This window comes from Dendropsophus ebraccatus, chromosome 4 (assembly GCF_027789765.1).
Source record: "Dendropsophus ebraccatus isolate aDenEbr1 chromosome 4, aDenEbr1.pat, whole genome shotgun sequence".
NCBI lineage: Eukaryota > Metazoa > Chordata > Amphibia > Anura > Hylidae > Dendropsophus > Dendropsophus ebraccatus.
This window is the reverse complement of record NC_091457.1, coordinates 135184337-135199740: the sequence shown is the minus strand read 5'-3', so window position 1 is coordinate 135199740 and position 15404 is coordinate 135184337. Positions and strand designations below refer to the sequence as shown.

General features: G+C 44.6%; 1 protein-coding gene across 1 annotated transcript in view; it reads right to left on the bottom strand.

The window, feature by feature from the left end:
• The window catches only part of PPARG (peroxisome proliferator activated receptor gamma), a 59643-nt gene extending 44760 nt beyond the window's left edge, over positions 1 to 14883 (bottom strand). Inside the window, exon 1 of the mRNA XM_069967085.1 lies at positions 14598 to 14883. The gene's annotated coding sequence lies outside the window, so the exon portion shown is untranslated. The remainder of the gene's footprint in view (positions 1 to 14597) is intronic.
• Positions 14884 to 15404: the final 521 nt, after the last annotated feature.

The following is a 15404-nucleotide window of genomic DNA, read 5'->3' as shown; positions in this document are numbered from 1 at the left end:
CTTCCTGCAGGACATACAGCAGCTGATTAATACTGGAAGCCTGGAACTTTATAAATAGATGTAAATTACAAATCTCTGGCACCAGTTGATTTGAAAGAATTTATTTTCTTTAATCTCAGACTCATATAACTTTAATATTCTTCATTCCCCTTTCCCCTACATGTCATTGGATTTATCCATAGTTTGTAATGTAAGCCACCTACACAATCCAGCGATGTCATAAATGTATGCCCTTTAATGACAGGGTCAATGTGATGTGGTTGATGTAACTTCCTAAAGTTTGGTAGAAAGGACTCAGAGAGTATAAAACAGAAGTATCCGAGACCTGTGAGTTTCACAATTCACAGATGACGAATGAGACATTAAAAACGTGGGCAGAAGCAGATGACGGATGATGCGGTTTGTTAAGTCATAAAAGTCATCAGGGTATTCTGTGTGTAAATCTTTATCACTTGTCAGCTTCATTGAAAGCTAATATTTTATCAAGCATTCCACTTAAATTCTAACTTCAGTATGTTAGCATAGTACCATATAGATTAAAGAGGGATTCCAGGGACTAGTCATCTATGTTATTAATCACTGGCCGGGCAAGTTTATCTTTAAGTTTACTAACTACAGCCTGAGTACATCTAACTATAAAAATAATCCCTGGTGTAACCCTTTATATGTGATATGTGATTGGTGACCGTGTAAAAGAGTTTTCAGGTCTCAAACTGCTGACACTGTTAGATTGTCAAGGAGACACGTGGTACCTTTCATATATCTGTCTGTGCTTCCAGGATACAAACGCATTTATTCTCCAGTACAAAGTGACAATTGGTGTTCCCAAGTCATAGAGATATTCCCAAGCTCCTGAATTGCTGAGGGCTCACTCCCCTTTCCCTTCCTGGCCCGGCATGATTGTCCATCAGGGCTCAGCTTCCATGGAAGGAGGGTCAAAGAAGTATTACAGATCTCAGCACATCAGGAGCTCTATGACTTGGAAAAGCCTCTTTGACACTTGGAGAATAAAATCATTTCTCCACATTCTGGAAGCACAGACATATATATGAAAGGTACCATGTATCTACTGTATCTCAATGTCAGCAGTTTGAAACCTAAATTGCAGCTTAAAAATTCACTTAAAATGGTTAATAAACTTTTCAGGATAAGCTGTTGTGTGTGTGTGACATCATATAACTTGCATATTGAATTTTTTTACCAGTTTTCATTTAGTTTCATTTGCAGACTCCATCTTTAGTTTTCCGTTGTCCCTGAGCTGGGGGTGCACACCAGCTATGATGTCTACTATATACTGTACACAGAGATGAGGAAATCCTGGCCCCCTGTATCTCTGTAGCATACCCTCAATAGAATTATAGAGCAGTATTGAGCAGTATTGGGGTGGGATATATTATAGAGCAGGATTGAGAAGTACTGGGGTGGGATATATTATAGAGAAGGATTGAGAAGTACTGGGTGGGATATATTATAGAGCAGGATTGAGAAGTACTGGGTGGGATATATTATAGAGCAGTATTGAGCAGTATTGGGATGGGATATATTATAGAGCAGTATTGGGATGGGATATATTATAGAGCAGTATGGAGCAGTATTGGGATGGGATATATTATAGAGCAGTATTGAGCAGTATTGGGATGGGATATATTATAGAGCAGTATTGAGCAGTATTGGGATGGGATATATTATAGAGCAGTATTGGGATGGGATATATTATAGAGCAGTATTGAGCAGTATTGGGATGGGATATATTATAGAGCAGTATGGAGCAGTATTGGGATGGGATATATTATAGAGCAGTATTGAGCAGTATTGGGGTGGGATATATTATAGAGCAGTATTGGGATGGGATATAACACCAGAGCTTATAGCATCACCTTGACTTTGTGTGTCTCTCTCTACCTCTGTCTTATGGTCCATTTACGCAGAGAGATTTATTTGACAGATTTTTGCAGCCAAACTTAGGAATGGATTTGAAAAGAGGAGAAATTTCAGTCTTTCCTTTCTGACCTGTTCTCTGTTCATAGCCTATACGTATATAGGCTATGTTCACCGGCACCGGCAACAACGGCCATACTTTATGCGCCTGTGTTCATTGCCTGTTTCTTTATGGGCTCCCGGCCGGAGCGTATACGATGTGCGGCGCCACAAAGAACTGACATGTCAGTTTTCTGCGGCCGCAATTCAATAAATTGCGGCCGTAGGAAACCCTGTCAGTTCATATAGTGAAGCAAGCGGCTCTGGCCGCTCGCTTCACTGTGTGCTATTGGAAGCTCTGATGCAGGCGCGTGCTGATGCGCCCACATCAGAGCTCTGCGGCCGGAAAGATCATCTGGCCACGGAACGGGGTCACGGAACGGCCGGTCTCTTCCGTAGTGTGAACATAGCCATATACTGTAAATATTTGTAATTGTGTTTGTATCTATATACCGTTAACAATGAGTTATTACACTGAAAGACTTGAGAACCATTAACAGTGATTTTGAGGTCAGCTCAAAAGATGCGATCGATGACATACGAACGATTTTCCGTTCGTAGTTTGATCAATGCCGCGTTTACACCAGAAGATGATCTCTTTAATTTAAACAATTTAATGATTTTTTGCACAATAATCGGCTCATGTAAAAGGCCCGTGTACTCTGCAACTAACTACCCTCCCCCCATGCATTTGCTGCTTGCAACAGATTATGCCATCCCCGGGCATGTTATCTATTTTTACATAGACAATGTAGCAAAAAAAGAAATAAATCATGTACAGGCAAAAATCCTAATAACTTTTTTTTGTGTTAATTGTAAGACTTTCCTTTTCATGCGAAAAGTCATACATCCAGTAAGCATAAAAATCTCTATAACACTGTGATGCAATAGACACTCACTGGAAGTCACATGCAACTGGTCATACACACCACATGCAAACTTTGCTAAATATCAGCTGTGACCAGTTCCAGAACAAGTCTTACAAAAACATATCCTGAATTTATCGTACAATATAGTAATGTAGTTCTTATCAGGAAATCTGGGTACATTTCTGGACCCATTTGATTGGATTGTATTTTTTCTGGCAGGAAAATAGCTCCGTAACATATAGGACATATGCTATATTTGTCTGGAATTCCAGCACGGATACCCCATGGAACTCTATGGGGGCATCCAGAATTCTGGACAGCTCTGGATGCACATCTGGAATCCGTCTGGAATTCTGGATGCATTGCATGGTGGCCCAGGTCAATTTAACTGTGTGCATTGTGGTGTATGAGTGACATCACTTGTGAATATGCAGAATGAGGCCATGTTCATACTACATACGAGACTGGCCGTTCCGTGAGCCGACCGGCCGGTTTCAGAAAAGATCACCCCGGCCTGATGGTCTTTAGTCCCGTGTGCGCCCGCATTAGAACTCCCCACTGCTCACTATGGAGCGTGCGGACGGAGCCGCTCGCTTCATAGTGTGCACTGACAGGGTTTTCTGCGGCCGCTATTCAATGAATAGCGGCCACAGAAAACTGATATGTCAGTTTTCTACGGCACTGCGAGAGATCCCGGCCGGAGCGTATACTATGTGTATACGCTCCGGACGGGATTTCATAGAAGGCAAAGCAACATATATTTTCGTAATAAGTATGGCCGTTGTTGCCGTACTTTTACGAAAATATACATTGTTTTATGGCCAGAAAACACTGATGGTTTCCTGAAGGCTCCTGAAAGGATTCCTAATCAGAGTTTCCTGGCTGTAAAAATGGCCAAGGATGCAATAGGCCTAAATGTAAAAATCGAAAAATAAATGCATTAAATATTACACCTTCTATCTATATAAGCTCATGTAATGCCCAGAGTGCTATTTGGAAAGACTATGGGGCAGATGCATTGTTTCTTATACCTTTATCCATATACAGAGGATCCATATACAATGTGTGGATTTAGGGTCAGACTAGCCTGCCAAGTCTGTTCAGGTCAATTCAAGACTTGCTGGATGCCACAATCTTTGTGCTTTCACTAGTAACTTTCTTATAAAACTCATAGTTGTACAATGATGCCTACAAATTCATGTTAATAAGCAAATCGACCCAAATAGTTTCCTTATGCTAGTGACAATAAAGATGCAAACAATAGTTACCATATACTGTATAACCACTGTGGATCAGACTTTGGATAATTCAGAAGAAAACAAACAAATATGGAGTTCATGTTATGGGGTTGTTAGAAAAAACACTATCCAGGAGGCATGCATGCTTGGGTCGAGACCGCCTCCTTGATTTGAACATGGTAGAGCTGATAGATTCATTATAATGTTAATTAAATGTTAAAGAGATATTGTTATGTATTTGAAAAATAAACTGCAGCCTGTGAGGGCTGTAAGATAACTAACTGCAGTGTACTCACCTCACCTGGATCCTGCTACCGCCATAGACTCTCTCCAGTTATATCTCCTGATCCCAGCAGGTCTCAGCAGTGAAATCTGCTGTGATCAATAACTTCTGACAAGTCAGAAGTTTTTTTTATATTTTTTTTATTACAGGGGACTGTTCTGATGTGTCATCCTATAAAATTATAATATGACGCTATATCAAAACAATGACCTAGATAAATGTTGGCTCTGGTGACTTAGGGTTCATGCACATCAGCACGGAGGCAGTGCAAGGGGGCTGTATGACGCCTTAGTACTGAGCTGTACATCCTGGGCATCTCTTTATACAGAGAATTTCTGTATTGCAGCCCTAATGAGTATTCAGAGAAATATCCATATCTCTAATATAATTTGAATCCCATAGAACTGAATGAGACTATAATTATCTAATTACCATCCCATCAGGTTCATTACTTAAACCATCAACATCATTTGTAGATAGAAAAAAATGTTGATTCACTAGAACAAAATATAAATAAATAAATAAAATAAAAATAAAATAAAATAAACTGGCAAATCACAAACACAAGTCATTCTAAAGACTTGGAATGTAATTTTGTAGCTAATGAAATTAAAGATTTTTCTAATCTGTTGCCAAAAATTTCCCACTATGTATGACATGAAATAATTAAATTATATTACACAAAAGGGCCACATATGCAGGTAAAGATGCAGGTAAAATATGAAAAAGTTTATTTTTTTATTTTCTTTTTTTTTTCTAAGAAACAATGTGGTAACCTGTGGTCAAACTACATATAATAAACTTGTGATTTTGTCACCTTATTCCCTTATGCGGTCATACTTGTGAATGTAATTCTGTCCCTTTTGTATCGGCCAAAGGAACCTCAACTTGACCAAGGCTCCTACACAATAAGGGACCTGAAAAGTCAAGCCAAAAATAACCCTTCTGTAAAGCGGTGTCACGGCCGCGGCGGCTTCCCGCGTTCCGGGTTGCCGCCGCGACCGCCTCCTGTCCCGTGCAGCCGCCGGGGTCCTTGTGTAGGGACCCGGCGCTGCTGCTGCTTCGGCCCCTGGGGCGCCTCACCTTTCCTCCGTGCGGTCTGTGCCGGCCGGCGCGCGCGTCCCCGCCTCCTAGGGCGCGCGCGCGCCGGCTGTCTCAGATTTAAAGGGGCAGTGCGCTCCTAATTGGTTAGTGTCACCAATCACTCCCCTATAAATCCCAGCATGCCCTGTCCTTAGTGTTGGAGCCTCTACATGCTTCCCATAGCGTTTGGCCCAGCTCCCTGTTGTTCCTGTGTCCTGTCCGTTACCTGGTCCCAAGTCCCTGTTCCTGAGTCCTGTCCGTTACCCGGTCCCTAGTCCCTGTTCCTGGTTCCTGTTTCCCTGTCACTCCATCTGTTCCTGCGTTCAGCCTGTCACGTGCGCTCTCACCTGCAGACCATTGCCAGTGCCATCTCCTGCCTACTGCTCCTGCCACGCCTCGCCTGCCGACACCAGCAACCAAGCCAGGGGTAGCGACCTGGGGGTCGCCTGCCGCAGCAAGTCCATCCCGCCTTGCGGCGGGCTCTGGTGAAAACCAGCGGCCCCTTAGACTCCGCTCCCTGGTGAGGTTTGTGCCATCGCTGGTGCCGGTCCAGTGGATCCACTACTCCGGGCGTTACAGTAGGCTCCAACCATGGATCCCGGCGAGGTGCCAGATCTCCGTGACGTCGCCAGAGTGGTCGCGCAACAGGCTCAACAAATCCAGAAACAGTCACAGCAGATCCAGCAACTCACTGCCGCCTTACAGCAGCAGACTACTGCCCAGCGCACACCATCTCCTGACGCTGCTTCTTCACTCCGACTGGCCCTCCCAAGCAAGTACTCTGGGGACTCTAAGTTGTGCAGAGGATTCCTGACTCAGTGCACCATGCACATTGAACTTTTGAGTAGTCAGTTTTCCACCGAGCGCTCTAAAGTGGCTTTCATCATCAGCCTATTAGAAGGTAGAGCCCTGGCCTGGGCCACGCCACTGTGGGACCGTGATGATCCTGTTGCTGCCAATCTCCGGGCCTTCCTATTCGAGTTTCGCTCCGTCTTTGAGGAACCTGCCCGTGCTTCTTCAGCCGAGACTGCTCTCCTCAACCTCTCTCAAGGCAGCTCCTCTGTTGGTGACTACGCCATCCAGTTCCGCACCCTGGCAGCTGAATTGGACTGGAACGAGGCCGCCCTATTGGCCACCTTCAAGAAGGGCCTGTCTAGTCGAGTGAGAGACGTGCTCGCTGCCCGAGACCTGCCTACCTCCCTGAACGAACTCATTCTACTGGCCACCCGAGTTGATACTCGTTTTTCGGAGAGGGAGGAGGAGGTTCGGCATGAACATTTACTAACCCATTCCCGTCGCCATCCCCAGCTGGCGCCGGTTTTCCAGAATCCTGACCTTTCGATGTCCCAACCCTCTCCTGAGATTCCTATGCAGGTGGAACGGGCTCACCTGACGCCTGATGAAAGAATCCGGCGCCTGGAGCAGAATCTCTGTCTCTATTGCGGTGGTTCCGATCACTTCCGGCTGGGATGTCCCCTACGTCCCCAAACATCCGGAGGATGCTCGCACCTAGGTCCGGTGGGACAGGTGTCCCTAGGTGCGAATGCCACCATTCCAAGTCTGTCTATGCCAGTTTCCATCCGGACTCCCTCAGGACAAAATCATCAGACTACTGCCTTCCTCGATTCTGGCTCAGCAGGCAGTTTTATTGCGGCAACATTGGTCCAAAGATGGCGGCTACCAGTGACCCGACTAGCCAGGCCCCTGACTATCTCCTCGGTCACGGGCGAAATTCTTACCGACCGTGTGTACTACCAGACCGCATCTTTAGTCCTCCAGGTGGGTCCTTTACATCAAGAAGAGATATCCTTCTACGTCCTGCCCCATTCTTCCCCCGCGGTCCTCCTGGGACTCCCGTGGCTACAAGAACATGCCCCTCAGCTGGACTGGAGAACCAGGGAGATTCTCAGTTGGGGTCAGGACTGTTCCCACCAGTGTCTCAAGTCACCTCAGACCAAGTGTATTATGTCATTTCCTGTCCCGGCCAAGCCTCTATCCGGCCTACCGGCAGAAGACCAAGACTCGGCGGATGCCTTCTCTGACGAGGTGTACCCTCTCCCCGTACCCAAGACTAAGGTCGTGTCCTCTCACCACCGGAAGAACTTACAGAAGGTCCTCGTCCACAGACCCACAGTCCCTTGCCACGTTATACCGCCTGATCGCCTAGTACCAGTCGTCACCTCCACTCTTCAGAGAGTACCCCCCGGAAAGACTCATGTTCACCCTGCGCTTCGAAGAGGTATTTTGAAGTGGGGACATTCCTCGTTGGAGGCCGGGCACCCTGGAGTCCGTAAGACCGGCCAACGGATCTCTCGCCACTACTGGTGGCCCAGCCTATCCCAAGATGTCAAAGACTTTGTGGCTTCCTGTGCCATTTGCAGGCAAGAAAGAGGGGGAGGCCAAAGGGGGGGGTACTGTCACGGCCGCGGCGGCTTCCCGCGTTCCGGGTTGCCGCCGCGACCGCCTCCTGTCCCGTGCAGCCGCCGGGGTCCTTGTGTAGGGACCCGGCGCTGCTGCTGCTTCGGCCCCTGGGGCGCCTCACCTTTCCTCCGTGCGGTCTGTGCCGGCGGGCGCGCGCGTCCCCGCCTCCTAGGGCGCGCGCGCGCCGGCTGTCTCAGATTTAAAGGGGCAGTGCGCTCCTAATTGGTTAGTGTCACCAATCACTCCCCTATAAATCCCAGCATGCCCTGTCCTTAGTGTTGGAGCCTCTACATGCTTCCCATAGCGTTTGGCCCAGCTCCCTGTTGTTCCTGTGTCCTGTCCGTTACCTGGTCCCAAGTCCCTGTTCCTGAGTCCTGTCCGTTACCCGGTCCCTAGTCCCTGTTCCTGGTTCCTGTTTCCCTGTCACTCCATCTGTTCCTGCGTTCAGCCTGTCACGTGCGCTCTCACCTGCAGACCATTGCCAGTGCCATCTCCTGCCTACTGCTCCTGCCACGCCTCGCCTGCCGACACCAGCAACCAAGCCAGGGGTAGCGACCTGGGGGTCGCCTGCCGCAGCAAGTCCATCCCGCCTTGCGGCGGGCTCTGGTGAAAACCAGCGGCCCCTTAGACTCCGCTCCCTGGTGAGGTTTGTGCCATCGCTGGTGCCGGTCCAGTGGATCCACTACTCCGGGCGTTACAAGCGGACTTTTCCACTATAGAATCCTATCCGGCTATAGAATCAAATTCAACGTGTAATTCGATTTCGAGCTTCAGATTTTTGCTGCGGATGTTTTGCAGATCCGCAGAAGATTCTCACAAGGATTAGTCTTGTCATTCAATGGTGCTAATCCTTATCTTTCCCTCCCAAAATAAGTGACTTGTCATCTATTGCCTTGGAGGATATATATTCGGCATGGAATATCTAACAATATGAAAAAAAAAAACAGTGTGATCACGCCCTTAGATCAATGGTATCCAACCTGTGGCTCTCCCTCGGGTGTAAAACTATAATTCCCATGGCGGGAATAGTAGTTGAGCAACAAGTGGAGGAACCAGAGGTTAGGAAGCAATGCCTTGTATAATACTGATGACATGTCCAATGATAATAACAAATGCGGAGGAGTGTAAGTCCAGTATATATGAAGGGTGGGACATTGCCTAGGATATAACACTATGAGTAGACCCCTTATATATTGCTACATACGGGCAAATCTGTCCAATATAATAAATACCAGCATCAGGTCTAGCCTCTTTCAGAAGCTGAGAGGAAACTGTTAATGGATGGTCCTCCACATATCAGTGGGGTGGAAAAAAATGTCCAGTACATATAGCTTCACTTCCTTGAACTGATATCAGCAGCGCTCACCTCAGATGGGCCGTTTCCCAGAGTGATGACAGAGGCCATACAGGCCTATAAATGTAATGTTAACCTGACAATCTATAGACTTAAAGGATATTCTACTTCTGCTTAAATGATAGAAGTGAAACTGTAAATTAGCCGAATATCCTTTCTGAAACATGCAGGAGAAAGATCCTTGCAGGACCAACGGACTGGGAAATCCCTCATGAAACCAGCGCAGGTGGATAGATCATTGGAACTGTATATATACAACCATGCAGTATAAGTAATATCACAGGGGCAAAATCTTAATGTATATGAATTGGTCGAAACACGTTGCATAATAAACTAAAGGATTATGAAGATTTTGCCCCTGTGACGTTACTCATAGGGCACGCCTGTATTGTATATGTACGGTTCCAATGATCTATCCACCTGTGCTGGTTTGAAGAGGGATTTCCCAGTCCGTTGGTCCCGCGTGGGTCTTTCTCCTCAAGTTCTACATCTCCTTGGTGTTCCCTGTCCAGCTGTGGTGTTTAACACTATGAGCCCTTCATAGAGTTGTGCCTATTTTATAGCACCACCCTGCAGCACAGCACTCATAGAAATCAATGGGTCCATGCAAATTGTGGAAAGCTTACAGATGGCCGTCTATAAACCTCCATAATTTATAGATGCATCGCCTGCCTTTCCTCTCTTTTTGCGGATGACTTTTTGTGGAATGTGGACAAAAAATTGCCGATGACTGATCCAGACAGAAAAAAACAATACTGATGTGTGTGTGTGTGTAGATACACTACATAGGTGCAGCAAAATCCACAACTGCTAATTTCTACTACAACAATATTATAATCCGCACCGAAATGTCCAACAAATGTGAACCTAGATCTACACACATTAGTGCAGATTTTCTTTTGAGGATTTTGGTGCTGAAATGCCTTGTGGCCCAGGGCTGGGTTCACACTCCGTATATTTCAGTCAGTATTGTGGTCCTCATATTGCAACCAAAACCAGGAGTGGATTAAAAACACAGAAAGGCTCTGTTCACACAATGGTGAAATTGAGTGGATGGCCGCCATATAACAGTAAATAACGGCCATTATTTCAATATAACAGCCGTTGTTTTAAAATAACAGCAAATATTTGCCATTAAATGGCGGCCATCCACTCAATTTCAACATTGTGTGAACAGAGCCTTTCTGTGTTTTTAATCCACTCCTGGTTTTGGTTGCAATATGAGGACCACAATACTGACTGAAATATACGTAGTGTGAACCCATAAAAATGTATCTTTACAGGGCCATGCTTGTTTTTTTCCTCCTCCATATATCACAGGAAAGTGGTTTAAACAGGTTATCCGGCATTTAGAATTTTTTTTATATATATAGCTGCCCTGTTGGTAAACATAATAAACATGCTTACTCTGCGCTCCCCCAGTGTCCAGATGTGGTGTCGCTGGTGTCCACCGCTGACTGCAACTCTGCTATTTCCAAGACAAACTTGTCTCGGGAGTGACAGCCCGCTCAGCCAATCCTTGGCGGAGGTGGGACCTCACTGTGGCCAGTGATTGGCTGAGCAGGCTATCACTCTGGAGACAATTTTGTTTTGGTAATAGCGGAGCTGCAGTCAGTGAGGGCCACTGGAGAGGCCACATTGGGACACGGGGGAGTGCTAAACAGTATGTATAACATGTTCATTATGTTTACCAAGAATGCAGTAATATATAAAACAAATGTTTAAATGCCGGATGACCCCTTTAAGGCTATGTTCACACTACGTAAAACTACGGCCGTAGTCCGTGCCGCAAAACTACGGCCGTTGTTTTGAGGTTCCCTATAACAACTGCAATGCAATGTAACTACGGCCGTTGAATTCACACTACGTATAAGATTAAGGCCGTTGTTTATACGGCCCCGTGAAAAATGAACATGTCTATTTTTTCCGGCCGGTAATACTGCAACAACGGCCGTGGATTTCAATGCGGCCGCGAACGTAAAACTTATATCTGCCGAATTAAACTTGATTTTGATGTAAAAAAAATTCTGAGTGGTTTCTCGGGCTGGGCGCAGTATTTAAAGTAAATGACCTGTTTCATCCCGTTTATAAACATGCTAGGAATCAAAATTAAATCACGACTAGCCTGTACGGTCAGAATTCTACGGCTGTTATTTTGGCCTCCAAATAACGGCCGTTGAAAATAACGGCCGTAGTTTTACGTAGTGTGAACATAGCCTAAGGCTGTTCTCTAAATATTTTGAATACTTTATCACAGTCCATGTAGAAAGAGAAGAGGAGCAGCCTGATCTCGAGTCCCCTTGTCCTGTTCACATATCACCCACAGAGGCCACTGAACCCATTACCTCCCTAAATCCAAGTTCTAGAATCCATTAGGGTCATTGTCATCCTATAATGCAAGAAAAATAGTACAAAACATAGCAATGCATTTATATCAGTGACCTAAACAAATAAGAATAAAAGGAGATGGAGGTCAGACCTAGTGCTTGTATGGCAATGGAGGGTCCCAAAGAACCTTTTCACTTTAGACAGGATTTTCCGACCTATAAACGCTCCCTATATTACGCCGTCTACCAGGTCTGGTGCCCAGGAGGTAAATATAAGTACTTCCCATCCTAACAGGATCCAATATAGAGAGTTTTTTTAGGTCGCAAAACCCTTTTCATGGAGCCAAGCTGCAATACCACACACAAACTGAGTTACAAGAGTGGCGCTGTTTCTTGAATGAATGAATGAATTCTAGATAATCCCTTTAAATGCACTGTTTATAATGGGGTTATAGATGGATGCAAAGAGGTGGAACAGCTGCCATTTACATTACATCTAAGTATAAGGACTTGACGTCGTACAGACTGAGCTTTGAGTCTTTATAACATACTGTAGTTAATGTTCATGCCCTATAATTAACAGGAAACTCACATATTGCTAGAAGTACCTGATCTATCGCTACATTAGAGACTTGTGCAACTTAAGACGGATGAGAGTGTCTGAAGACGTGTCAGAGATTCCTAGAATAAAGGCTGAGAGGAGTTTAGCTGTTAGCCAGTGTCCACCTGTTTATTCTGTGCATCGAGAACAAATAGGAACCTGACTGTCAAGGAAAAACCCAGCCTAACATCATCATCATTCATAGACAGAAGGAATGTGACACCACCAGCGGTCAACAAGGTAGACAAGTTTTCCTTAGTACGTTGAGTGCACAGAGCAGAAGCTTTTACTTTACACTCAGTAACATGTAACCTGACGTGATGACCTATTGTAACTCATAGGGCAGAACATGCACTTGTGTGACCTGAACTGCTGACAAGGTTCAAACAGGTTGTATGGGTAGGACTCTTATAGCAGAGGACGTGTAGTGCTCACAGGAGTCCTGATACTGATAACAGGTCCATAGATACAAGAACATGGGTTCTGTACATTCTGTACTATATAGAAATTGGACCCTCTATATCAGGGATGGGGAACCTTCAGCCCTCCAGCTGTTGCAAAACTACAATTCCCATCATGCCTGGACAGCCAAAGCTTCGCTTTGGCTGTCCAGGCATGATGGGAATTGTAGTTTTGCAACAGCTGGAGGGCCGAAGGTTCCCCATACCTGCTCTATATAGACTAGATATAGAATAACACTAATGACACTTTACCTGACTATTATAAAAGCCTGGATATAATAAGAAAGCAACTACAGGAAATGTTATGCACACAACATAATATTACAAAACATCTTATTTTAATTAATCTCAATCATCCACTCATTTCTTGATTTATAGCATTTTCTTGCCCCATTCCCCACACAGGACGTGTCAGCATCCATTCTGAATCACTTACAATCACACGTGGGTTCCCGAAAAAAATCACTTCCTAAATCTCTCTATATCATGTGACCCAGCAAAGGAAATATCGGCAAAGTGTTCCTGCTGATTCACGAGAAGAATGGGATTGGTGATGTCAGGCTTTGGTTTATGCCGTTGTGTCTGGTTACTTTCTATATGAGATCAATGAATATCCTATGACTTTCCCATTTCCAATAGCATTACTATAGGTCAGGGGTAGGGAACCTTGGCTCTCCAGCTGTTGCAAAACTACAACTCTCATCATGCCTGGACAGCCAACGCATTAGCTGTAACAAAACTACAACTCCCATCATGCCTGGACAGCCAAAGCTTTAGCTGTTGCAAAACTTTGGCTGTCCATGAATGATGGGAGTTGTAGTTTTGCAACAGCTGGATAGCCAAGGTTCCCTACCCCTGCTATAGGGATAGCAGAGGCAGCAGTTGCTCTGGGGTCCTAGTGTCTAAGTGGCCCCAAAGCATGGTAGACATGGGGCCCTGGTACAGATTTTGCATTGGGGCCCAGAAGCTACACATTTTTTATTTATCCCCAAACTATTCTAGTTCTTATACCGTATTACAAGAACTCACAATGCAGATATTGCATGTACAATGATTTTTACTATAATCAGTATATGTCCCTTGGGTTAGTAGCGCAATGTGTCAGGGTGAACATTACTGTCTATCCTGACATAGCTGTAAAGAATACGGTAGTATAAAGAATAGAGGTAAAATGATCTGCAAGTTACATAACTGAGAACTTTAATCTGTGTTCGCTCTAGATTATCTGGCTAATCCATCGTTACAAGTACATTACCCGGAGTAATCTGAGAAATTACTATATTACTAAATAAGTCATCTGATCTATGAAAGCAAAGTATGATGTAACCTGGACACAGTGCAAACCCCATCAGCCTCAGTATACAGCATTCTGTCCCTGGTAATACCATAACTAACCTCTCTGCCCTCCATAGTACAGTGTTCCCCAGTCTGTCCAGTTCTTGAAAAACCTCAATTTCCATCATAGAACAGTGTTCTCCAACCTGATGCTTTGCAGCTGCTGCAAAACTACAACTCCCATCATGGCAATGCTGATGATAGGAGATGTAGTTGTGCAGCAGCAGCTTGGAGAACACTGGCATAGATGTCATTCACTGATCAGGAACAAGTAATAAATATTACAAACGAACAATTCAAAATAAAATATTGAAATGCAACATTGTAACCAAGCCTGTATATGGTGAATAATATAAATGACATGGTGCAGATGGAGTTCAGCTGCAAATAGGGTCACATCAGCAGGGGACCCCCTAAACCCCCTACAATAAGCAGGTACAGGCACTGATCAATGCAGGCATAGGTTTGTTTAGAACATTAGAGGAGATCACATTTTCTAGACCACCATCAATACAAATCTTCTGACAGCTCAGGTTATTGAATGGACCCCCTTTAATAACAGGTATCCCCCTCTCATACAATATGAAACACAAGGGAATTGCAGTGCACATGTATGGAAGACAAGTTACTAACATGAAGATCACTGACCTGCAATGGGGATCAGTCAGTAGGGCAGGCTGTGCTCTTGATAGCCACTTGTTATCTTGCAGCTCAGTAGTAGTCAGCCATAAGCTGGGGGGAAGAGTCCAGGCAAGATATGATAGTGTCCACTTAAAGCTGCAGCTGTCACATGAAGTGAGGGCACTTACTATTCTCTGTCACTCTTCCCTCTCATCAGGTCCTGCCTGTACTATAGTGTCAAACTGACTGGTGCCTGTCACTCCCCTTTCCTCTCTGAGGTCCTCCCTCTCTCCACCCCAATCCCTCATAGACTGTGGAGAGCACATTACTAGCTGCCCTGTCTCCACTGACAAGCAGCCCCTGAGTGTCTCATCTCTAGGCTTGGTGGGGGATCTTATAGTCTCCAAATAATAGTTCTTATAAACCTGATGAAGGTGATGCTGCTGCCACCTACTGGCCGATCAGATACATCTGTCCTCAAAGTTAGGTACCTTATGCTAAGCTGAGATCTACTAGAAGATAGATAGATAGATAGATAGATAGATAGATAGATAGATAGATAGATAGATTATATATATATATATATATATATATATATATATATATATATTTATTTATATATATTAGATAGACAAAAGGTAAGTATATGATACTTACATAGGTAGCTAATAGGTAAGTATACAAAATAAAAGATAGATAGATAGATAGATAGATAGATAGATAGATAGGAGACAGATTGATAATAGGTAGGTGATAGGTAGATAAATGGATCATAGGTTGATAAATAGTTGATAGGTGGATAGATAATAATAATAATAATAATAATAATAATAA